General features: G+C 40.3%; 1 pseudogene; it reads right to left on the minus strand.

Moving 5' to 3' along the window:
* Positions 1 to 6867: 6867 nt before the first annotated feature.
* LOC123928293 lies at positions 6868 to 6954 on the minus strand (annotated as a pseudogene).
* Between the last annotated feature and the right edge of the window lie 17254 nt (positions 6955 to 24208).

A 24208-nucleotide genomic window follows, 5' to 3' on the forward strand; every position in this document is an offset into this window, starting at 1 on the left:
TAATTTTTTTAAAAGATTTTATTTATTTATTTGACAGACAGAGATCACAAGCAGGCAGAGAGAGAGGGGGAAGCAGGCTCCCTGCGGAGCAGAGAGCCGGATGCGGGGGCTCAATCCCAGGACTCTGGGAATCATGACCTGAGCCGAAGGCAGAGGCTTTAACCCACTGAGCCACCCAGGCGCCTCTGACTTTTAAATTTTAATTAATTTTAATAGGGATAAGTGGCTAGTGGCTACTGTATTAATAGCACATTTCCAAAGAACCCAATTAGGGGAAGCCTGGGTGGCTCAGTTGGTTGAGTGTCTGACTCTTGATTTTGGCTCAGATCATGATCTTGGGGTCATGAGATCAAGCTCTGCATCAGGCTCCAGCCTGCTTAAGATCCTCTCTCTCCTTCTTTCTTTGCCCCTCCTCTCCATTTGTGCTCTCTTTATAAAAAAAAGAAAAAAACAACAGAAAAAAACAACAAAAAACAAAGATCCCAATTAGAAGTCAGAGATTATCAGGGTACTTGGCTTTCTCAGTCACTTATGTGTCTGACTTCCTCTCAGGTAATGATCTCGGGGTCCTAGGATGAATACATTCATTGGGTTCCAGGTTAGCAGGGAGTCTTGTCCTTCCCTCTCTCCCTCTGCCCCTCCCCCTGCTTGTGCTCTCTCTTTCTCCCAATCTCTCTCAAATAAATAAATAAAATCTTTTTAAAAGTCAGAGATATTATCTGAGTGGATAGAAAAAGCAAGTTCTAATTATATGCTGAATTTTAAAAAAAGATTTTATTTTTATTTTTTTAAAGATTTTATTTATTTGACAGAGATCACAAGTAGGCAGAGAGGCAGGCAGAGAGGAGGAAGCAGGCTCCCTGCGAGCAGCGCTGAGCAGAAAGCCAGATGCGGGGCTCATTCCTAGGACTCTGGGATCACGACCTGAGCCTAAGGCTGAGGCTTTAACCCACTGAGCCACCCAGGCATCCCTAAAAAAAAAGATTTTAGATATAGAACTAAATAGGTTAAAAGTAAAAGAATGGAAGGAGATATACCATGGTAACACTAATTAAAAGAAAGCTGGAGTGCCTGCTTTAATGCCAGAAAAAACAGATTTCAGAGTAAAAATATTACCAAAAATAAAGAGAGAATTTCATAGAGATAAGGGAGACAGTTTCTCAAGAAAATGACACAATCACAAATATTATGCAACTAAAAATAGAGCTTTAAAATACATGAAGCAAAACTGACAAAACTGTAAGGAAAATAGATCAATCCACAATTACAATCAAAAATTTCAACATTACTTTCTCTATAATTGGTAGAATAGACATAAGCAGCACTATGAAAAAACTTGATTCAATTGACCTATAGAGAACATTCCATCCAACAACAGCAGCATACACAATCTTTTAAAGTACACACAGAATATATATTCTTGTTAAAGTAAAAAAAGATATTTGCCAAAATTGACCTTATTCTGAGATATAGAAAAAGTACCAATATATTTACAGTGATTCAAATAATACAAAGTTTATCTCTGATCATAACAGAATTAAATTAGAAATCAATAACGAAAAGATTTTTTTTAAAGATTTTATTCATTTATTTGACAGACAGCAAGAGAGGGAACACAAGTGGGGGGTGGGGGGATTGGAGAGGAAAAAGCGTGCTTCCTGCCAAGCAGGGAACCCAATGCTGGGCTCAATCCCAGGACTCTGGGATCATGACCTGAACTGAAGGCAGACGCTTAACGACTGAGCCACCCAGGCGCCCCAAGGTATCTTGAAATATCCAAATATTTAGAAACTAAACAATACACTTCTAAGTATCATACAAATCAGAAAAATTAAAAAGGCAGTTAGAAAATATTTTAAACTGATAATGAAAATACAGCATATCAAAATATGTGGAATTCAGCACAACATTGCTTAGAAGGAAATTTATAGCACCTATATTAGAAAAGAAGAAAATTTTTAAGTCAATAACCTCAGCTTCCACCTTAAGAGAACTAGAAAAGGTACAAATTATACCTGAAGTAAGCAGAATAAAGGCCATAATAATGATAAGAGCAGAAACCAATGAAATGGAAAACAGACAAAATGAACTTCTAACCACACTAATCAGGGATAAAAGAAGACAAATTGCCACATCAAAAATGAGACAATTATCATATGGTTTCACTCATATGTGGAACATTAGGAATAGCACGGAGGACCATAGGGGAAGGGAGGGAAAACTAAAGGGGAAGAAATCAGAGAGGGAGAAAAACCATGAAAGACTCTGCACTACAGGAAACAAACTGAGGGTCACAGAAGGGAGGGGTGTAGGGGAGGGGTAGCCGGATGATGGGTATTCAGGAGGGCACGTGTTATGATGAGCACTGGGTGTTATACACAACTGATGAACTGTTGAACACTACATCAAAAACTAATGATGTACTCTATGTCGGGTAACTGAGCATAATAAAGATAAAAGAATGAGAGAGGTGGTATAACTATAAATTCTATAGATATTAAATGATAATAAGGAAATTATGAATAATTTATGTCAATAAATTCAACAACTTAAAAGTGGACAAATTCCTTGAAAGACACAAACTGCCAAAACTCACTCAAGAAACAGATGACTTGAATTAGCTCTCTGTCTACTTAAGAAATTGATCTTAGGCCTTTCTGAAAGAAAACAGTGCTCATGACTGGCATGACTGGTAAATTCTACAAAAATTTATGGAAGAAATAATACAGATTTTATAAAAACTCTTTCAGACAAGTGAAGAGGAGGGACGACTTCTTGTAACACTCTATGAAGACTGCATTATCCTGATACCCAGTCCAAAGAAAGACATTATAATAAAACTACTGACCAATATTCCTCATGAACACAGATGTAAGAATTCGTAACAGTTTTACTAATCAAATCCAACAATACATAAAAAGAATAACAGGGGCACATAGATAGGTCATTCGGTTAAGCATCTGACTCTTGATTTAAAATACCTAAATTTATGTTGAAAAAAAGATTGCTATTAAAGCCAATATAATTCACCATATTGACAGGCTAAAAAAATAGAAAACAAGTTGCTTATTTCAGTAGGTGCAGAAAAAGCATTTTGACAAAATTCAACATCTATTCCTCGTAAAACCTTTTAGGAAACTAGTAATAGAAGAGAATTTTCTCAACCTAATAAAGGACATCTATAAAAAATTTACAGCTAATATCATGCCTAATGGTGAAAAACTGAATTCTGGGGTGCCTGGGTGGCTCAGTGGGTTAAGCCTCTGCCTTCGGCTCAGGTCATGATCTCGGGGTCCTGGGATTGAGTCCCTCATCGGCCTCTCTGCTCAGCAGGGAGCCTGCTTCCCCTCTCTCTGCTTCCCTTTCTGCCTACTTGTGATTTCTCTCTCTGTCAAATAAATAAAGAAATAAAATCTTTAAAAAAATTACAAAAGCAATACCACTTACAACAGAATAAAAATATGAAATAGGAATAAATTTGACAAAAGATGTACAATAACTATATAATGATGACTATAAGACATTGGTGAAAGAAATTAAAGAAGACCTAAAAAGATGGAGAGATAACATATCAAGTTCATGGACTAGAGATAATTAACATACCAATCCTCCCCAAACTGACTTATAGATTCAACACATCCCAATCAAAATCCCAACAGACTTTGTTTCTTGATAAATTGACCTGTGGATTCTGAAATTTATATAGAAATGAAAAGGACCTAGAATAACTTAAACAACTTTGAAAATAAGACAAACAAAAACAAAAAACCAAAAATAAAGTTGTGGTACTTACACCACTGGATCTCAAAACTTATTTAAAAACTATAGTAATGATGGGGCACCTGGGGGGCTCAGTTGGTTAAGTATCTGCCTTCCACTCAGGTCATGATCCCAGGTCCTGGGATTGAGCCCCACATCAGGCTCCCTGCTCAGAGGGGAGCCTGCTTCTCCCTCTGCCTGCTCTGCCTGCTCTCCCTGCTTTTGGTTCCCATTCTCTCTCTGACAAATAAATAAATAAAATCTTTAAAAAAAATAAAAAACAAAAACCATCATTACTATAATAAAGAACATCAATAAATGGGAGTCCATAAAAATTAAAAGCTTTGGCTCTTCAAAGAACACAATTTAAAAAATGAAAAGATAAACTATAGACTGGGAGAAGATATTTGCAAAATATGTATCTGATAAAATTCTTTTATTTAGAATATGCAGAGAAGTATTATAATTCAATAATAAGGAGATAACCCAATTTAAAAATAGGTAAAACATTTATTTATTTATTATAGTTAAATTTATATAATTCTGATATTCGATTCCTAAATACTTACCTGAGAAAAATGAAAGCACATGTCCATAACGAGATGTACCCGAATGTTTGTGGCAACTTTATTTGTAATAGCTGAACTGAAATGTCCAATGACAAGTGAAAAGATAAGAAGACTATGGTATATCCATAAAATAGAGCACTACTCAGCAATAAAAATAAATAAACTACATATAGATCTAACAATGTTCATGGATGAACATCATAATAATTTTGTTGAGTGAAGGAAATCAGACCAGAAAAAAAAGGAGGCATACTGTATCATTCTATATATATACATAATTCTATAAAATTCAAGCTGATCTATAGTGATAGCAAGTGGTTATTTGATGAAAGGTAGTGATAGAGAAGAGCTGGAGAAAAGCAGTACAAAAAGACATGAGGGGGATGCCTGGGTGGCTCAGTTGGTTAAGCCACTGCCTTCGACTCAAGTCATGATCCAGGGGTCCTGGGATGGAGTCCCATATCAGGTTTCCCCTGCTTTGCCATGCGCCTGCTTCTCCCTCTCTCTCTGCCTCTCCTGCTGCTTGTGCGCTTGCTCTCTCTCTCTCTGTCAAATAAATAAATAAAATCTAAAAAAAAAAAAAAAAGACATGAGGAAGGACACCTGTTTGGCCCAGTTGGTGAATGTGCCACCAAGGAGTTGTGAGTGTGAGCCCCACATTGGCATAGAGATTACTTTAAAAATAAAATCTTAAAAAAAAAAAAAAGACATAAGAAACTTTGAAGGGTAAAAGATTTATTTATTATATTGGTTGTAGTGATGGTTTCATGAGTGTATGCATGTGTCAGAATTTATCAAAGTGTACACTTTGAATATGTGCTGAGTATTGTATGTTGATTATGCCTTGGTAAAGTTGTACAAAAATACCTCAGTGCATTAAAAAGAAACCAGACATAGCTGAAGAAAGAATCAGAGAACTGGATCTAAAGAACTTATCCACATGTAGTAGAGTGAGAGAAAAATAAGACTAGAGTATGAAGGTCCAACAGAATTCCAGAAGGATGTAAGAATGAGAATGCAGGGGCGCCTGGGTGGCTCAGTCGGTTAAGCCTCTGCCTTTGGCTCAGGTCATGATTCGAGGGTCCTAGGATGGAGCCCCACATGGGCTCCCTGCTCAGTAAGGAGCTGGCTTCCCCTTCCTCTGCTGCTCTCCCCGTTTGTGATCTCTCTCACTCTGTCTCAAATAAATAAAAATCCTTTTTAAAAAAATGAGAATGTAAAAGAGCCAGTGTTTCTTAGATCCAGAAAATACGTAAAAAAAAATTATTCTCCTAGACACATCATAGTGAAACAGCAGAATACAAATGAATCTGTGAGAGACAGAGAGAAAACAGAGAGATCTTAAAGTAGCCAAAGAGAAAAGAAAACCACCTATATAAAAGGGCAATTAGACTGACATTTCATTTTATAAGAGAAACTAAGGAAGAGAATACAATGTGAGAATTTCCTCAGTGTGTTGAAAGAAAATAGCCATCAACTTAGAATTCCACATTCAATGAAGTTATATTCCAAAAAAAGGATTGTATAAGAATATTGTTTCCAGGGGCATCTGTGTGGCTCAGTGGGTTAAGCCTCTGCCTTCCGCTCAGGTCATGATCCCAGGGTCCTGGGATTGAGCCCCGCATCGGGCTCTCTGCTCAGCAGGGAGCCTGCTTCCCCCTCTCTCTCTGCCTACTTGTGATCTCTCTCTCTCTCAAATAAATAAATAAAATTAAAAAAAAAAGAATATTGTTTCCAGGCAAACAAAAGAGAAAACCAATAAAAACAACTTCTCCCCTTCAATAACTTGAGAACATGCATCACTCAAAGACAATCACTAAATGAAATCATAAAAGATATATACTTTAGCAGAAAAAAAAAGAAAAGCCTGAGATGTAAAAAACAAAACAAAACAAAAAAACACATGGAACAAAAACATTTTGGTAAGTATGAGGGCATATCTCAGCAAACACTGACTACAGAATAACGTAATGTAACAATATACTCTTAATTTTTGAAGGGAAAATAGACTAAAATTAAAATACTGGGCTTATCTACTAGCATTAAGATAATCCAAGGTCCTTGATCATTTAGGAGTAAGGTAAAGATATGAACTTCAGATTTTGTTAAATCAGTATGCTAAACTAGCTAGTTTAATTCCTGAAATAATAAATACAAGCACACGTACTTTCCAACCGGTTAGAGAGAAACGGAATTAGAAAAAGAAAAAAAAAGTCAATTCAAGAGAAGGCAAAACACGAAAGAGAAAAGAAAGTAACAGTAATAGCTGGGGTGCGTGGGGGGCTCAAACAGTTAAGCATCTGCAGCTCAGGTCATGATCCCAGGGTGCTTGGATTGAGCTCTGTGTCTGGCTCCCTGCTCAGCAGGTGAGCCTGCTTCTCTTTCTCTTCCCTGCTCCTGCTCGCTCTCGCTATCTCTGTCTCTCTCCCTCAATTAAATAAATATTTTTTAAAAAGTAATAGTAATAGCATCTAGAAGATTCAGAACAGCATCTTGCATGTTATCATTTTATATTTATTATATAGTATAATAACTTATTATTACTATGACTGTTATTTCTATTTTGTGTGTCATTCTTGCACAGGGGCCATGCTAATCTTCTCTGTATTGTTTCAATTTTATTTTATTTTATTGATTGGTTTATTGAGAGGTTCAAATTGTATGGTTCTATACTTTCAAATTCTCATTAACTGAAAGAAAGAGGAAATCTCCAAACAGGTTCAGAAATGGTTTTTGTGGGGGTGCCTGGGTGGCTCAGTCAGGTAAGCATCTGCCTTCCGCTCAGGTCATGGTCTCAGGGTCATGGGATCAGGCCCCGGGTCAGGCTCCCAACTCAACGGGGAGTCTGCTTCTCTCTCTCTCTCTCTCTGCCCTGCCCCCTCATTCAGGCGTGTGTGCTCTCTCTCTCTAATAAATAAGTAAAATCTTAAAAGAAAAAGAAATAGTTTGTCAAGGTGAGTGGCCATCTTGCACTCACAGTAAATTCAGGTCCCACCAGGTAGGAAGCAGTGGCTCTTTTCCCTCATACTAGAGCCTGACACACTTGGAGGCCACTGAGCAGGGTCAAAGCAAAGCCTCCAGTCAGAGGAGACATGTTAAAGACAACTTTCCTAGCCAGGGTGGAAAAAATTCCAGAGCTCCTAAAAGTAGGCTCAGAGGTCTGCATCAACACACTGGAGTTAGGTTGTTAGTATGTAGGCGGCCCAACAGACCCACTCTGCTTTCCCCGGGTTACATAAAGAGTTTTCAAATTCACCCCTGCCTCAGCTGACTGTCTTGAACTCCTTGAATCTCCCTGTCATCATTCTAATTCATAGATGCGAAGGCCTACGCTTCATGCACTTTACACACATTGTGATACAACGTCCTCCAGGCCTACTTGTAACTCTGTATGGAAGATAACTGGCTCAGTTCCAAAGATAAACCTGGTAGGTGTGATAGCTGCTAACCGAGGAGGGCAGGGAGCCTCCTGGGATGTTACTTTGAATTTGGGTGTGGTGTGAGTCCTTCTGTTCCCAACTAAGGAATCTGATACAGATGGCTTGTTCAAAACTTTAAGGTTCCTGTGGCTCTTTAAATTTTAAACATGTCTACCTGCATACAACTAGAAAAGTTGACCCCGAATATTGCCTCAGTTTCCTCAATGTTACTAAGGAGTGTATGCCCTTTTACTTTGTCTTGAGACCCAGCCTAACAAAGCTTGGCATATTTTCATAGGTCTTTTGGCTTGAAATTTATTTCATCATTCCACTCATTCAATAAACATCTATAATTATCAACGTTGGTATTAAAAACAATAGCTCACATTTAATAGGTATTTCCTACCTGCTGGTAGTTAATACTAGCTAACATTTCATTTCCATTTATTACCTGTTGCTCTTAAAATGCCTTCTTTTTGCCTGGCAATGGGGAGGTACAAAGATAACCTGGACCCTGAAGATATATGAATAATCCAAATACAGTTCTGTGCTCAAAAGCTGGGTCAGATGTGGGGAATTGACTGCAAGCTGACATGGTCCTTGTAGTCAAGGGAGTTTTGCCGAGGGCTAGCTCCCGCAATCCCTGCAGGTCACTCACTAATTGGTTTGGCTTACATAAGCACTCTGGGTCAAGCTGACACGGTCCTTGAGCTCCTCTGTAAATATGCTTGAGTAAACTCTTTTGTTTTTAAGCAAGGCAGTCACGTGGGACTTGTGGTCCTCTGACCTCAAGCTCCTTGATAAACATTCTTGTTATTGAACTATAAAATAAAGTCTCTCATGCATGTTGGGACTTCACTGGGTCATCAGCCCATCAGATCCTCCCGATCCCAGCTTTCTGACTCTTGTTTTTCTTAATTCCCCACCATTCTCTCTCTCTCTCTCTATCTCTCTCTCTCCCTCCCCTGGGACTTCTTGTGCTGGTCCCCAACTGTCAGATACCAAGTTAAAGTAATTCCTAGACTGAATAACTGACTTCGCAAGAAGGAAATCAAGGAAGCTTCATGAGGGAGTTGGCATTATATTTGAGTCTTTGAGTAAAGGATTTGGTCATCTGGAGAAGGAGGAGGGACATTCTAGATAAAGGCAGAAAGGCAGAGATAGGACTCTGCAGGGCATGTGCTGGGTCCTCGGTATAGCGGGGGCTCAAGCCCATGGTACATGAAGGGAATGCACAGGAAAGAAGTCTTAAGGGGCAGATGCAAATAATCAGCAAAGGACCAGCGAATCATTTATCCCAACACTCATTTTACAGATAAAGACACTAAGGCCTACAGAAAAGGGAAATTCCCTCAGTTATTCAGTAGTGGGGATGGAATTAGACTTTGAGCTCTCTTGGCTCCCATGACTGAACTTCCAGTTACAGTGGGACAGATCAAGGAGTGCCTAGAATGCCAGGCTAGAGGTACATGGTCATCTCAATGCAGAGGGGAACCCCTGAAAGTTTTAAGGAGGTTGTGACTAGCAAAGGTGACACAGAGACTAAAATAATTGGAAGGTTTCTAGGCTAAGTGACTAGAAAGCTGAAAATTATATTTTGATAAATGGCTTCTTTTAATAGAATCAGATTAAAAACCATCGGTCATTCTCAAAGTAACTATTTGATTAATCTAACCTTTTTTAAAATGTCATGTGTTTAACATTCTAGTTAAAGAGTAAGTTAAGGAAGGTTGGAGCAAGCAGAAATAATCTGTAATGGGTGTCAAATGCTCAATTTGCCTCCTCTGATTGTTTCTGCCCTTGGGAGACAAAATTTCTATCACTTGAGTCCACAACTTCATATACTTTGTATTCTCTTTACATTTGAAAAAAAGATAAAATATTGACTCTATCATTTTAAAAGTTTTTTTTTTTAAGTAGAAGCTTATTTTAGTTACATTTATTTTTAGTTCTGCTTTCCTCACAAGCAGCATTTCCTAGTACTGCATGAAATAGCAAAGAGGATCAACCTAAGAGGTCACCTTTAGCCACAGACTCGTTAAACCTCCCCAGTGGGCAGCATGAATCTCATTCCCTTCATCTGTAGAATCACAGACCAGAGATGCACCTCATTATCACCAGCACTCTCAAAGGGAGGCAAAGAGTGGATTGTCAGACTGTCTGGGTTCCAATCCCAGCTTCACCAGTCATGAGTCCTGAGGTCTTGGAATCAAATTATTCTGTGTTTCTGAAGATGATTCTAATCTGGAAAATAGAGCTAGCTAATGATAACTCATCCCGGGTTTGCTGGGGTTGTGAGAATTGCTAGACAGCGGGCCAATAATGCTGACCACAGTGGCAGGCGCATAGTAAGCATCTTGCTCAACCTTACACTCTGTGAATTGTCTCGCCCACACCCCAGGGCAGACGAGCGGCTCAGAAAGCAGCAGCATTCCTGAAAGGATTTGTTGATTCCCAAGTAACTAGTACCCTTATTTTAGATGCACTCTAGAACTAAAGATGTAACAAAACCACTTCACAGTTTACTTCTCCTGGGTAAACTGTTTTGAGAACATTTCCAAGAACCTTTAAGGAAGATGTCTATGTCCACATCTCTGATTTATATAAAACTATCCGCCCAATGCAAAACAGACCCCGTCTCACTCTCTCTCTCCCAGTCTGACCTGCTTCCCAGCTGTTCACATTCCCTACAGGATTGTTAGAAGCTCCACACGCTGAGCGGGAGGCAGAGGAAAGTAAATAGTTTAGCTAGGCAGGTACCCCACCCACCATTTTATTTTCCTAAATCACTCCTTTAGCTAATATTTCAGGGACAGACACGCGACGCATCTGGCTCCAACCAAATATTTTCAGTCAGTCAGATTCCAAGGTAAATATTTGCCACTTTGATTGCAGCAACAGTGGTAGCGTGAAACAAGAAGCCACTTATCAACCTTCAATCAGGGCCCGCCTGGCTCTTGGGTGACGTGACCTGCCCCCTCCCCATGAGCCCTTGCGCGGGTCCCGCCTCCGCACTTCCGGTCTTGAGCACTTGGTGTCTGAGCCTTTCTGAGGCCTGATGGGTCTTCAAGGTGAACCCTTGGTAAAAAGTCAGGTTGTGGGATTGCTGAGCTGCTGTCTTCGCCCAGATTCTTTCATTTTTAGCAGGTGTTGTCCTTCCCACTGTTCACGACTGACTTGTCGAAAGGGTTGTAGATGAGAAAGACAGGGAGGGGTTAAGGAAGTCTCCTAGACGTGTTATTTGGGGGTGGGGTGGGGCGGGAGATGTCCCCCTGAAGCCTGTACCTATTACTTAAATTGCGTCCTTAAGAGAATTTTTTTTTTTTTTTTTTTTTTTAATTAGAGCGAGAGAGAGTGCCCGAGCATGAAGGAGGAGGGGCAGAGGGAGCGGGTGATGCAGACTCCCCGCTGAGCAGGTAGCCCCATAGGGGCTCCATCCCAGCACCCCGAGATCACGACCTGAGCAGATGCTTAACTGACCGAGCCACCCTGGTGCCCAAGAGACTCTTAACATTGGCCCAAGGCTTTTGAGCTAAGATGAATAAACTACTACAGGGCTTATGTCTTACATCCTTTGCACTTCTATGAGAATGAATATAGTAGTTTCTTCTTATAGATGCATATTTTGTGCAGGAAGAATAATAGAGAGTGATGAAGACACAGGAAAATGGCAGGTAGGGTGGTTTTTTACCTTTTTGGAGTCTTTTTGAGACTGTTAAAATTAAAGACCCGTTGTTTTCCTAGGAAAAGATATGTGAACACAGTATTTTGCCTATAACCGGAGGAGATTCATGGATCCCCAGAACCCATCTGCGGACTTCCATGGGGGGAACCATGGACCCAAGGTTAGGAAACCATGGATTTTAGGTGCAGATGCCTTGGTGAGATGCACTTGACATTCCTTGTCTTGCCCAGGCAGGACCAAGGTGAAAAAAGTGAGGCACTAGCCTTGGGCATAAAATTTAAGGGAGGCATCAAAAAGCTCAGAAATCAAGATAAAAATTTTATTTTAAGAATTTATTTATTTATTAGAGAGAGAGATAGCAAGAGAGGGAACACAGGCAGGGGGTGTGGGAGAGGGAGAGCAGGCTTCTTGCTAAGCAGGGAGCCTGATGCTGGGCTGGATCTCAGGACCCTGAGATCATGACCTGAGCCGAAAGCAGATGCTTAACGACTGAGCCATCCAGATGCCCCAAGATAAATCATATTTTAATGCGGTATTTTAAAGAATCAAATCTGAAAACTATGGCTGTGGCTTGTCAAACTTTTTTTTGTAAACAAAATTTTACTGGAACCAGGGCCAGAATTAGAGCAAGATGGATGAGGCATGTTTGTACAAATGCAGGTTCAGATTGTCTTTATTTTACAGGGTTTTGGTTTTTTTTTATTTTACAGTTTTTATATTTTGTATTTTGTTCAATTTATTTATTTATTTATAATTTTATTTTTTTATTTGACAGAGAGAGATTGAGAGTGAGCACAAGTAGAGGGAGCGGCAGGCAGAGGGAGAAGCAGGCTTCCTGATGAGCAGGAAGACTGACTCGGGGCTCAATCCCAGGACCTTGGGGTCATGACCTGAGCTGAAGGCAGCCGCTTAACCAACTGAGCCACCCAGGGCCCCTCAATTTTTTATTTCTAAATAGTTCATTAAAATACCGTTTTGAATACTGAGGTTTTTTGACCCCCTCTTGTTTAATTTTGCACCCGGCACTAGTGTCTCCTTCACTACCCTAGCCCTCAGCCCTGCTTGAGTCCAGGATGCTGTTTGAGTAAAATCCAAATGTAATTGATTACTTGCTGTGTGCTAGGCCCTGAGTTCCCACATTTCCAGACAGCTAGGATAGTGGGCAAAACTCTGATCTATCAAAATGGTTGATGTTTAGTCCTGACTCTCATGTCCTGCTGGATGACCTTGGCCAGTGAACTTAGCTTTTCTGAGCCTCTTCTTAATTGCAGAATGAGAGGGTGAGACTGGGTACTTTCCAGTTCTGGCAGACTGTGGTTCTTAGGACTTTGAAAACGGCAGCTGAACCAAATTGTTCCCCAGAGAACAGAGTCCTCAATGAACACCCAAATCCACATGCCAGCCCTCTAGACTTCTCTTGATTTGCCTTCTTGATGGAGGGGTTTTGCATTCTACAGACTTTCATTTGTCTCATTGTGAGGGCCCGGACTGTCACATCTCTTCAACTTAAGTAGTGATTGCTAGAGTCAAAGATCTTGAGAGCTGATGAAAGTAAAATGCAAAGAGATGATTTAGTTTTGAGGAGAATGAGGCTCAAACAGGTGAAGTCAGTTGGGCAGGGCGGCACCGTGTCAGATTTAGAACTAAAACCCCAGTGCCTGATTGCCATCCGGTTTTCTTTTCACTTCACCTTGGTGGAGTATGATGCATGCCTTTTTACTTCCCTCCAGAGAATTTCCTAAAAGTACTTTGAATTCTCTCATAATATTCTCTGTGATTCCTGTGTTTTATTAGTTTCCTTGTTATGATGCTGCTTCTAGTGCTGGGAGATTAGAAGCCAAAATTCTTGATCAGTGTCTTACCCTTAGGTTGTCTTCCCTCTCGAGCCTCATCTTGGATTTAACTTCTATGGGGATTTTTTTTTTTTAAACTGCTGCAAGGCATATAATCTTAGAAAGCTAACTTCCTCTGTGTTTCTTTTGAAAGATATTTTTAAAACTGGAGAGAAGAAGTGATGCATAACAATCTATAAGGTAGGTACTGTTATTATTGTTATTTTACTAATGAGGAAATTGAGGCACAGAGGACTAATTAACTTGCCCAAGATCTACCATCGAAGTATCAGAAGCAGGATTCAAATCCAGGCATCCTGACTCCAGGGTCTGTGCTTTTTTTTTTTTTTTAAACTAGCGCAATGTATGGCTTCTCTTGTGCACCATTTCACCTGAGCGTGAACAATTTCAAGGGATGGAAAGTTACTTCAGGAGATCTAGTTCTGTTGCGGGGCAGCCTCTTCTGTTGGGATGTCTTCCTTCTGTTCATTGGAATGAGCCATAGACAGTTATCCAGAATGGTTTTCCGTTTTCTAAATAAGAAGGTAAAAAAGTGAGTGAAGTACATAGAGTAAAATCTCACAATCTATCCTGTCTCCACCAAACATTCCTGACCCACTCCCAGTTATGTGGGCTTCCTGAAAAAAAAAAAAAAAAAAAACACAAAACACAAAATTCTCTCCTCAATTTTGAGTCTATTGAAAGTAAAATCCCCAGCCTATGTGTTTGTACCTTGTTCTGAGATAGCTTTAGGTTGGCCTGCATAGGTTAGAAGGTATGATTAAGGAGCATAAATTAAAAGTGTGTGACACGATCTAGCAATTTCACTTTTAGGTATTTTTCCTTCAAAAGAGTTATAAGAGTTTACCAGGATAAATATTCAAGCGATTTTATTTCATTTTTGTAATTGCACAAAAATCGTAGGCAACTTAGATGTGCACAAATAAGGAAGTGGCTAAATAAAATAATAAATTAATGAAGTCATGAGAGGATTTCAATCTAGAATTGAACTGGAGGATATGAAGTGGAGACTCTCATGCATGCTCCCCCAGAAGAATGGAATTTAACTGAGAGACTGATTTCTTGTAAATGCCTGATTTACAGAAGATCGAGGCTTATCTCCTGACCAATGAACATCCACCAAGAATCTCCCTGGCAGGCCTTCCCCCTCCTTGCACTCCTTACTCATAAGTACAGCCTGCCCCAAATCCTCAAATGACTCACCTGTAGCTTGATACAGCAGGTTTCCCAAATTGCAGTTCCCTCTGCAATTCCCAAATACACTTGAATTTCTCGTAATTTGACCTTGCCTCAGTTTACATCCCTGTTTAGGTTAATGGAGTACCTTTTAACTATTTTCAATGTATATAATATTAAGATAAACTGCATCATTTGATCTGAAGAAAATCATCACTGACATTTTAGAAACTGGTGCTTGGTGGCATATCATCTCCATTATTATCCCAGTGGCAATACAATAGTTCACAGAAATAAACATGGGGCACCTGTGTGGCTCAGTCAGTTGGGCATCTGCCTTCGCCTCAGATCATGGTCCCAGGGTCTGGGGGTTGAGTCCTGACATGGGTTCCCTGCTCAGTGGGGAGTTTGCTTCTCTCTCTGCCTCTCTTCTCTGGCTTGTGCTCTGTCTCTCACTCACTCTCTCTTAAATAAATAAATGGAATCTTTTTATTTTTTTAAAGATTTTATTTATTTATTTGACAGATAGAGATCACAAGTAGGGAGAGAGGCAGGCAGAGAGAGAGAAGGAAGCAGGCTCCCTGCAAAGCAGAGAGCCCAATGCGGGGCTCGATCCCAGCACCCTGGGATCATGACCTGAGCAAAAGGCAGAGGCTTTAACCCACTGAGCGATCCAGGCGCCCCAACCACTGTGAACCTTTAAATTGACTTCTTTCCCATCTTTTTTTCTACATGCAGTACTTTTTTAGTAGATTTTTTTGTGATAAAATATATATAATATAAAATATATTATTTTAAACATATTTAAATGTACAATTCAGCGGCATTAAATACATTTACATTATTGTGCCCCTATTATGATAACCCATCTCCAGAAATTTTTCATCATCCTAAACTGAATTCAGTTTTAATCAACAATAACCCCCCCCCCCCCCATTATTCTCTCCCCCAGCTCCTGGTAACCACTATTCTACTTTCTATCTCTGGATTTCCCTATTCTAGTTAGCTCCTGTAAGTGGAACCATAGAATGTTAATACTTTTGTTCTTGGCTTATTTTACTTAGCACTATATTTTTAAGGTTCATGCACATGGTAGCATGTATAAGAATTTCCTTGTTTTAGGGCTGAATAATAGTCCATTGTAAGTTCATTCCACATTTTGTTTATTTGTTCATTGATGGAAATTTGGGTAATTTCTACCTTTTGGCTATGGTGAATAATGGTTATGAACATGATGTACAAATATTTGTTCCTGATTTCGGTTCTTATGGATATATTCCCAGAAGTGGAATTGCTGGTTTATATGCTAATTCTGTACTTAATTCCTTGAGGACTACCATACTGTTTTCCATAGCAGCACCATTTTTTATTAACATATAATGTATTTTTAAAATTAACATATAATGTATTATTTGCACCAGGGGTACAGGTCTGTGAATCTTCAGGCTTACACATTTCACAGCACTCACCATATCACATACCCTCCCCAATGTCCTTAACCCAACCACCCTCTCCATACCTACCCTCCCCCAGCAACCCTCAGTTTCTTTCATGAGATTAAGATTTCTTATTGTTTGTCTCCCTCCTGATCCCATCTTATTTCATTTTTTCCTTCCCTCCCCCACAAAGCCCGCCTCGCCTCTCAAATTCCTCATATCAGAGAGATCATATGATACTTGTCTTTCTCTGATTGACTTATTTTTGCTCAGCATAATTCCCTTTACTTCCATCCACATCATTGCAAATGACAAAATTTCGTTTCTTTTGATGGTTGCATAGTATTCCATTGTGTATATATATACCACATCTTCTTTATCCATTCATCTGTTGATGGACATCTAGGTTCTTTCCATAGTTTGGCTATTGTGGACATTGCTGCTATAAACAGTTGGGTGCAGGTGTCCCTTCGATCACTACATTTGTATATTTAGGGTAAATACCCAGTAAAGCAGCACCATTTTAAATTCCTGTTTGCAGCGCACAAAGGTTCCGATTTCTGTGCATCCTTGACAACATTTGTTATTTACCAATAATCTTTATCCTAAAGGATGTTAAGTGGTATGTCGTTGTGGTTTTGATTTGCATTACCCTAGTGATTAGTGATGTTGAACACCTTTTCACGGGCTTCTTGGCCATTGTTTAAGTTCTTTAGAGAAATAGGTATTCAAGTCCTTTGCCCACTTTTTTTTTTTTTAATATTTTATTTATTTGACAGAGAGAAATCACACCTAGGCAGAGAGAGAGGAGGAAGCAGGCTCCCCGCAGAGCAGAGAGCCCAATGTGGGGCTCGATCCGTGGACCCCGGGATCATGACCTGAGCCGAAGGCAGAGGCCTTAACCCACTGAGCCACCCAGGCGCCCCCTTTGCCCACTTTTTGACTGGATTATTTTTGTTGTTGAGTTATAAGAGGTTTTATAGTTCCCTTATTAGTCCCTATATCTGTCCCTTATCAGGTGAGTGATTTGCAAATATTTTCTTCCATTTTGTGAGACATGTGCCTTTTCTTTCTATCGCAGTGTCGTTTGATGCACAGTTGTTGTTTGTGCTTTTGGTGTCATAGCCAAGGAATCATTGCCAAATCCACTGTCACGGAGCTTTTCCCTGTATTTTCTTCTACGAGTTTTAAATTTTTATGTTTCATATTTGGGTCTTTGATCCATTTTGAGTGAATTTATGTATATGGTGTAAGGTAAGAACCCAATTTCAACCTTTTGCATGTGGATATCTAGTTTTGTTGCACTATTTGTTGAAAATATTTTCCCTTCTCTGGGTTTTTATGTTTTAGAGCTTTTTTTGATTCCAGACTTATTCCTGTCGGAACCCAAGCTGCTTCTCTGGCTTGTCCTCACTCTCACTGATTTGTGCTCCAGGGATTGTAAAGTTATTTGACTGGGAACAAAAGGAAGATAAAATGAACCTGAATCTGGTGCAGAAGCATGGTGGTCTAGCAGAGCCTAGTGAAAGTGATATTTGAAATACTGACTATAGTGATCTTGCTGTAACCTTGGCTAAACCTATTTCATTTGTTGTAAATTGGAAATAGTGATAAGAAGACCCACCTTAATTTTGCCAAACAACAGCATAAACCCTGGCATATTATTATGGCCAATAGTCATTATTGTGGTTAATGTTTATGGGGAGAGTACTCTGTACTGCTCTATCTTAAATGCTTCACATTTATTATCTCATTTAATACTCAGAATAGTCTTATGAGATCAGTGCTATCATTTTTCACTGTTTTGCCATGTCTGAGCTTCTTTTGTTGTCAGTAAAATGAAGAAAGTTATATCTGCCTTGCAGAACTATTGGGAGGATTAAATGAGAGCAGTGAAAATAAAGGGCCTAGCAAAGAACATGCATATAGTAGATGCTTAACAGATGGTAGCTGCTTTCCCTCAGTCCGGGAAGTTATTCCAGTAAGCACAAACCATATTAGATGAGGATTCTACTTTATTCTAACAATCTTGAATTTCCTGATACTTCCCCTTCAAGGTAAATTGTATTGATTTATACTGGTCGGATAGGAAAGTCTGATACCATTTATTTATGAAACAGGAATACTTTCTAGTTATCTACCTGCAAGGATGAAGCAAAGAGACTGTTTATTGTCAGACACTAGGAAGACTTCTATAGACACTCGTCCAGGGAGTGAACAAGCACCAGCAGTCCTGGAAACAACTGGCTATATATCGTGCACCAATATATTAGTGATGTTTTAACACTCATCATTTTGAGTGATAAAGTGTCATTTCCCTAAATCTTTCTTCATTTTACTACCTTTTCCCACTTCCTTTATTTGTCTCTTAAAATAATGATTACAATGAAGATGTACAACTGCCTGAGACTAACTAGAAAAACAGGGCTTAAATTAGTTAATACATTAATATAGTCCTTAGTGTTGCAGTTATTCGGGGTCATATTTTCTGGATATTATTTGGACATTCATTGGTTAGATCCAGGCTGTACATTTTCTCTTTGGCTGCAGCTAATACATTAACTGGCAGTGGGATCAAGTCCTGCTCCTCACTGGCAGCTGGGCCCTCCCTTGGAGCCTCTCTACAATCCCTTCACTTACTGCTAATTGATTTCCTAATTCCCTACAGCAGCTGTCGTAAACCTTTTCCACCCTCCTCCATCCCTTTAATCTCCCTGTTCTGCACACACTGAGTGGCAGGTGATCATGCATCCGTGATCACGGCTCTTTCCCACTGGTTTTGGTTCTCTGCCAGCTTCACCTCTTCCCCAGGATCCCCTTTATCTCTGAGTTCCTGGCTCTTTCATTTACTACCTCTCTCCTAGCTTCGATCTTTCCTCTTCCTTTCCCTTCACACGTAAACAAACTCAAGTCTTCCTCAACCTAGAAGAAAGCCGGCCATATTTCTCTTGGTTAATCGTGTTCTTTTTTCATTACTGGCAAGCTCTTAAATTTTTTTCTCATTACAAAAATAATATAGTAGGAGAAAATTGGGAAGTACAAAAATTCAAACATGTTTCAGACACCCATAATCACACTTCTAGAGGTAACCACCAATGGTAACATTTTGGTTTATATCCTTCTAATCTTATTTCTTAGGCTTTGAGATCTACTTAGAGGGCATTCTGGATGTTCTCTTTTGTAACTTGACACTTTATCAGTATTTTTCTAATCATTGCATTAAAATTTCCATTGTATGGGAGCACCAGTTAAACATCAGACTTTTTGGTTTCGGCTCAGGTCATGATCTCAGAGTCATGAGATGGAGCCCCACATTGGGCTCAGCTCTTAGTGCAGAGTCTGCTGAAGATTCCTTCTCTCTCTCCCTTTGCTCTTTCCCCCTGCTCTCTATCTCTCTAAAATAAGACCTAAAATTTTTTTCCACTGATGGCTACTTTTATTTATGTAACCATATTAAATAATATAACATGATTATTTCCAATTATTTGCTGTAATTAACATAAGGATATAATCTTTGTAAATAAATCTTTGCACATAGTCCTGATTATTTCTTTAGTACAAATTTCTGCAGAGAAGTTCCTGAAGGCATATTTTAAGTATTTGGATACATATTTTATTGTAAAATATAAACATTTTGATAAAAGTAGCTGACTGTCATTCAGCTTTTAACTCCAGGTTACTGAATTCTAAGCAATCCTGGCTTTTTGGCCATCACTGAAGCGGCTCTGTCAGAGGTCAAGGTCAACATCAATTACTAATCACAAGTCTTCTCAGACCGTATCCTGCCTAATCTCTTTGCAATAGCTGCCACTTTCTATCTTTTCCTTTTAAAAATGTTTTTTCCTTCTATTTTACTCGAGTTCTTTTACCTCTCTGGTAACACATTTTCAGGCTCTTTACTGGTTCCTTTTGTTCTGCGTGATCTTTTCCTTATTCTCAACTTACCTCAGATTTTCAACTGTTGAGTTCATGCCAATGCTACATAGATTTCAGCACAGATCTGACCTGAACTGGGGTCTGCTGGCCTCTCCATCTCATATCTCCCCATTCTTCCATGACTGCTTCCTCCTCTCCCCATCCCTACATGCAATCATTCTGAACTACTTGCATTTTCTGTGCCTTTGATCATTTGGTGCTCTGTGCTTGGAAATTCCTTCTCCCTTTCCTCACCTGACAAAGCTTCACTTCTCTTTCAAGATTCACCTCTTCTGGGAATCTCTGTAAGAACCTTCACTCCCACTCTCTTTTGCCCCTTTGCTCTTTGACCTGGCCAAGTAGAGTGATTCTCCTCTACGCTGTCACGTTCTGGCTTCTCTCCTTGTGCTGGGCTACGGTGGCCTTTTTCTAGGCTCTAAGCCCCAGGAGGGCAGAAATTGTGACTGTATGTATTATTATTATTTTATTTAACAATCATGAGTGTTATGTTTCTTATGTGCCAGGTGCTGTTCTGTGTGTTTTATAAATATTAACTCATTTAATCATCACCTCAATTTTATGAAGTAGATACTATTATTATCCCTATATAATGTCAGAGAAAACCAGTACACAGAAAGGCTAGATAACTTGCCTGAGGTCACACAGCTCATAAGTGGGGATTTGAAGCTGGGTTTGTATAGTGGCACCAAAGAAGGGCTTAAAGAATAGGGCTTTCTCTGAAGTCAAACAGCTACTCAGTGTGATATCCTTTCTTCATTGTGTTTGAAATCTAGCTCACTGTAGGTCCTGTATGTGGAGGCAGAGTGAGGGAGTCATTCAGGCAGGCCTTATGCTTTGTTACCCATGGCTAATTAACACAGAGCCTGTGATCTCTGAGCAAGCTTTTTACATCAGAAAATCAGATTTTTAAAATATTCTCTGCTCAGAAAAATCTAGGTGGGAGTCTGTCTCTTCATGTGGTTTATTGGATCATGGACTATGGGAGTTGGAAGGGGGACTTAAAAATTATTCCCTCTGCCCTCTAAATTACTAATGGGAAAACTGAGGCCCACTGAGGAGTGTGGCTTGCTCAGGGTCAAAGAGAGAATTAGGGTTGCACCAGGATGAGTACCTTTCCCAGGATGCCCAGGTGTTTGCTTGTATTGGCCCTTTCCTTTTGAGGAGACTCTCTAGAGCTCCAGATGTACCGAACCAGGCTGAGACTATAGTGACAAGATTTGGGTCCTGTATCATTGAGACTAGAAAGCAAAGGGCAAATCTTGGCTAAGTTACAGCCATAAGCAGGATGAAGACTCCATAGCCTATCCCTCCCACCTAGGATCATTCAGAGTGACACCTCCCAGGAAACCCAGAGATCTTGTTGGGCATGTCACGGTCACTTTTGAGTCCTCAATTCCATGACCTCTGAACATCTATTTTCCCTCATGGTCTCTGTCTCAGTAAAGTTACCACCACCTACACAATTCTGTAGTCTTGACACCCTTGACTTCTCCTTCTTCCCATCCCCATAGTGACTTTTCTGGTTTAGAACTTCACCACCTGCAATAGCCTTGTAACTGGTCTTTCTGCCTTAGACTTATCCCACTCTAAACTGTTCTGTGCATTGTAGCCAGTGCTCAAGTATTTGGCAACAGTCCCTCTTCCCAACTGTTTTTCCTCCAAGGAACCTTGACCTCTTGGTTTTCTTCCTACTCCTCTGGCTTTTCCTTCTATGACACCTTCATGAGTTCTTTCTCCATCTGAATCCTCTCTTTTTCTCCCTTGCCATACTCTTCCTGGGGATAGACACATATCATCTGTCTTCATGACTTTTATGATTTACATGCTGATACTTCTCAAATTCATATGTCAGACCCATATATTCAGGTTATCAGCTGGGCGGCTCCGCTCAGATATCCCACGGTTACCTCAGTGGCCATAGGGACAAAACTGCTCTCATTGTCTCTACTTTTTCTGTCTTCTAACTCAGATCTCTTTTCCCTCATGGTCTCTGTCTCAGTAAAGGCACCACCCAAACACAATTCTACAGTCTTGACGCCCTTGACTTCTTCTCCTTATCCCCAGAACCACTTCTCTAGTTTAGAACTCCACCACCTGCAGTAGCCTTATAACTGGTCTTTCTGCTTCAGACTTGCCCCACTCTAAGTAGTTCCATGCATGGTAGCCAAAATTAACTGTTTTACATTTTCAAAACAGTACATTTTTAATTATAAAATTAATATATACTTGTAACAATTTGAAACAATGTAATGGGATATAAAGTAAAACCTGGGGGGGGGATGTCTTGGTGGCTCAGGCAGTTAAGCATCTCCTTCAGCTCAGGTCTTGATCCCAGGGTCCTGGGATCGAGTCCCACATTGGGCTCCCTGCTCCATTGGGAGTCTGCTTTTCCCTCTCCCTCTGCCCATCCCCCCAGCTTGTGCTCATTCTCTCTCTCTCTCTCTCACTCTCTCTCAAATAAGAGAAATAAAAAAATAAAGTAAAATCCAAAAGACTCCCATCTCCTATATTTCTAACCTCAACTAGGTAAACAGTTTAGTGTACTTCCCATCAGATTCTTTTCTATGCTTATCCAGACACAACTGGGCATATCCTACACGCTGTATGCCACTTTATTATTATCCTATAGGCTGTATGCCACTAACAGAAGCCCAGAACTGCCCGTTTCTTTGCACATTCCGGGTTCTATGTCCTTTCCTTAACATGCTAATGCTTTCCCCTCGGCTCTTTCCTGACCTTCCTTCCTTCAGCTGGCACCTACTTATCCTTTTAAGAATTAACTCATCTGTCATTTCCTCCCTGATGCCCCAGACTCCTTTTACCTCTAAGTTATTGTGCTGTATTGTTATAAGTTCTTCTGTACCACTTTCTCCCATTGGAGCAGAGCTTCTTGAGGAAGAGTCTGTGTTTTATTCTCCATGGTATCCCCCATACTTGGCATTAAAACCAGGCACAGTGTCCAATTCACATGACTGAATCAGTTCACTGCCTGAGTCTCCTAAGTGCAAGTACCTTGGGTTGGGAGGCAGTTATTCCAAGGAGACAGCTTCCTGACAGTCCTTTCACAGCAATAATAGGAGACAAGATAGGGTCTGAAGAACAAGAGAAAGGATCCAAGGTTAGGGAAAAGAGACTGGTGGCATCAAGGGAAGGAAAGGAGCTAAAATGTACAAAGAATATTTACGTCTAACACCTCATATATGTTACCATATCTTATCTTCTCAACACTACCACCCCCATTTTACAAATAAGAAAATTAAGGGTCAGGATGTAAAGTGCCTTGCCCAAGGTCACACAGTGAGTAGCAGAGCCAAGGTTCGAATCCAGTTCTGTGTTCAAAGTCTAAGCTCTTACACACTATGCATGTTTGTGATCAGGTGGGTATGGTATGGTTAACACTGGCCATTTCCCTAGACCCTTCATGGGTACTTGGAAAAAGTCTGTGTCCTGGAGCTTCTGAACAGAGAGGCCTAAAGGCCTTCAGCTTCTAGGGAGATGGTGTGGCAAACCCAACATCTAGATCTTCAGACACTGTGGGCCTTTTCACTTCCATATGCTTTGAAAAGGGTGCTAAGGCTCCAGAGTTTATGCTGGAGGGAGTTAGGTTCCCAGGCTTCTGAAGGAGACCAGCAAAGGCTTTGAGAAGTCTCACTCAGCCAGCTTTCTCCAGATTTCCCTCAGGCAGCTGTGACTTCTTTTAGCCTTCTTGTAGGCCCTCCCCAGCCCTCCATCAGCTCTAGTTGCTGTGTCATTTCAGGATTTGGTAGCCAAGTACATTTATGGGGCAGAGTCATCTCTGGAGGCTTTATGTCTAAGCTTTGGGTGCTTTTTGGCAGTTGCGGGTTCCTTGAGATTGAGGAAGGCACTGCAGAGCAGGAGGGGGATGCTGAGGGACTGTTGGAGTAAGGAGTTGTATCCGGGCATAAGGCTGACTCATGGGATGCTAGTCCTTTCGTCCACAAATGTTTACTGATACTACCTAGGTATGGTTTCGTCTTTGAGAGCAGAGATGCTAGGTCTGTGCTTTAGGCACTCTGAAATACTAGCAGTTCCTGCCTGTGTTCTGTGTCTCTTATCCCCAGAATGTTATACATCCTATTTGCTCTGCCTGAAAAGCCCTTCACTTCTCCTTTCTCCTGCCAATTCCTTTTCATTCTTCAGGTCTCAGCTTGCCTGCTGCCTGACCCTCCAAGGCTGGGGACCTCACGCTCCAAGGAGGGTAGGGGACATTTGCTGGTTAACTCTGCACTTCCATTTTCCCTCTTTTCTGGCAGGAAGTTCTTGGACTTCCCATTTGGGAAATCCATTCCTCCCCCATAGTTAACCTCCTAGTTAGTATTACTGACACCCTTCCCTCCAGCTTCAGGCAAGGGTC

Source organism: Meles meles, chromosome 1 (assembly GCF_922984935.1).
Source record: "Meles meles chromosome 1, mMelMel3.1 paternal haplotype, whole genome shotgun sequence".
Lineage (NCBI taxonomy): Eukaryota > Metazoa > Chordata > Mammalia > Carnivora > Mustelidae > Meles > Meles meles.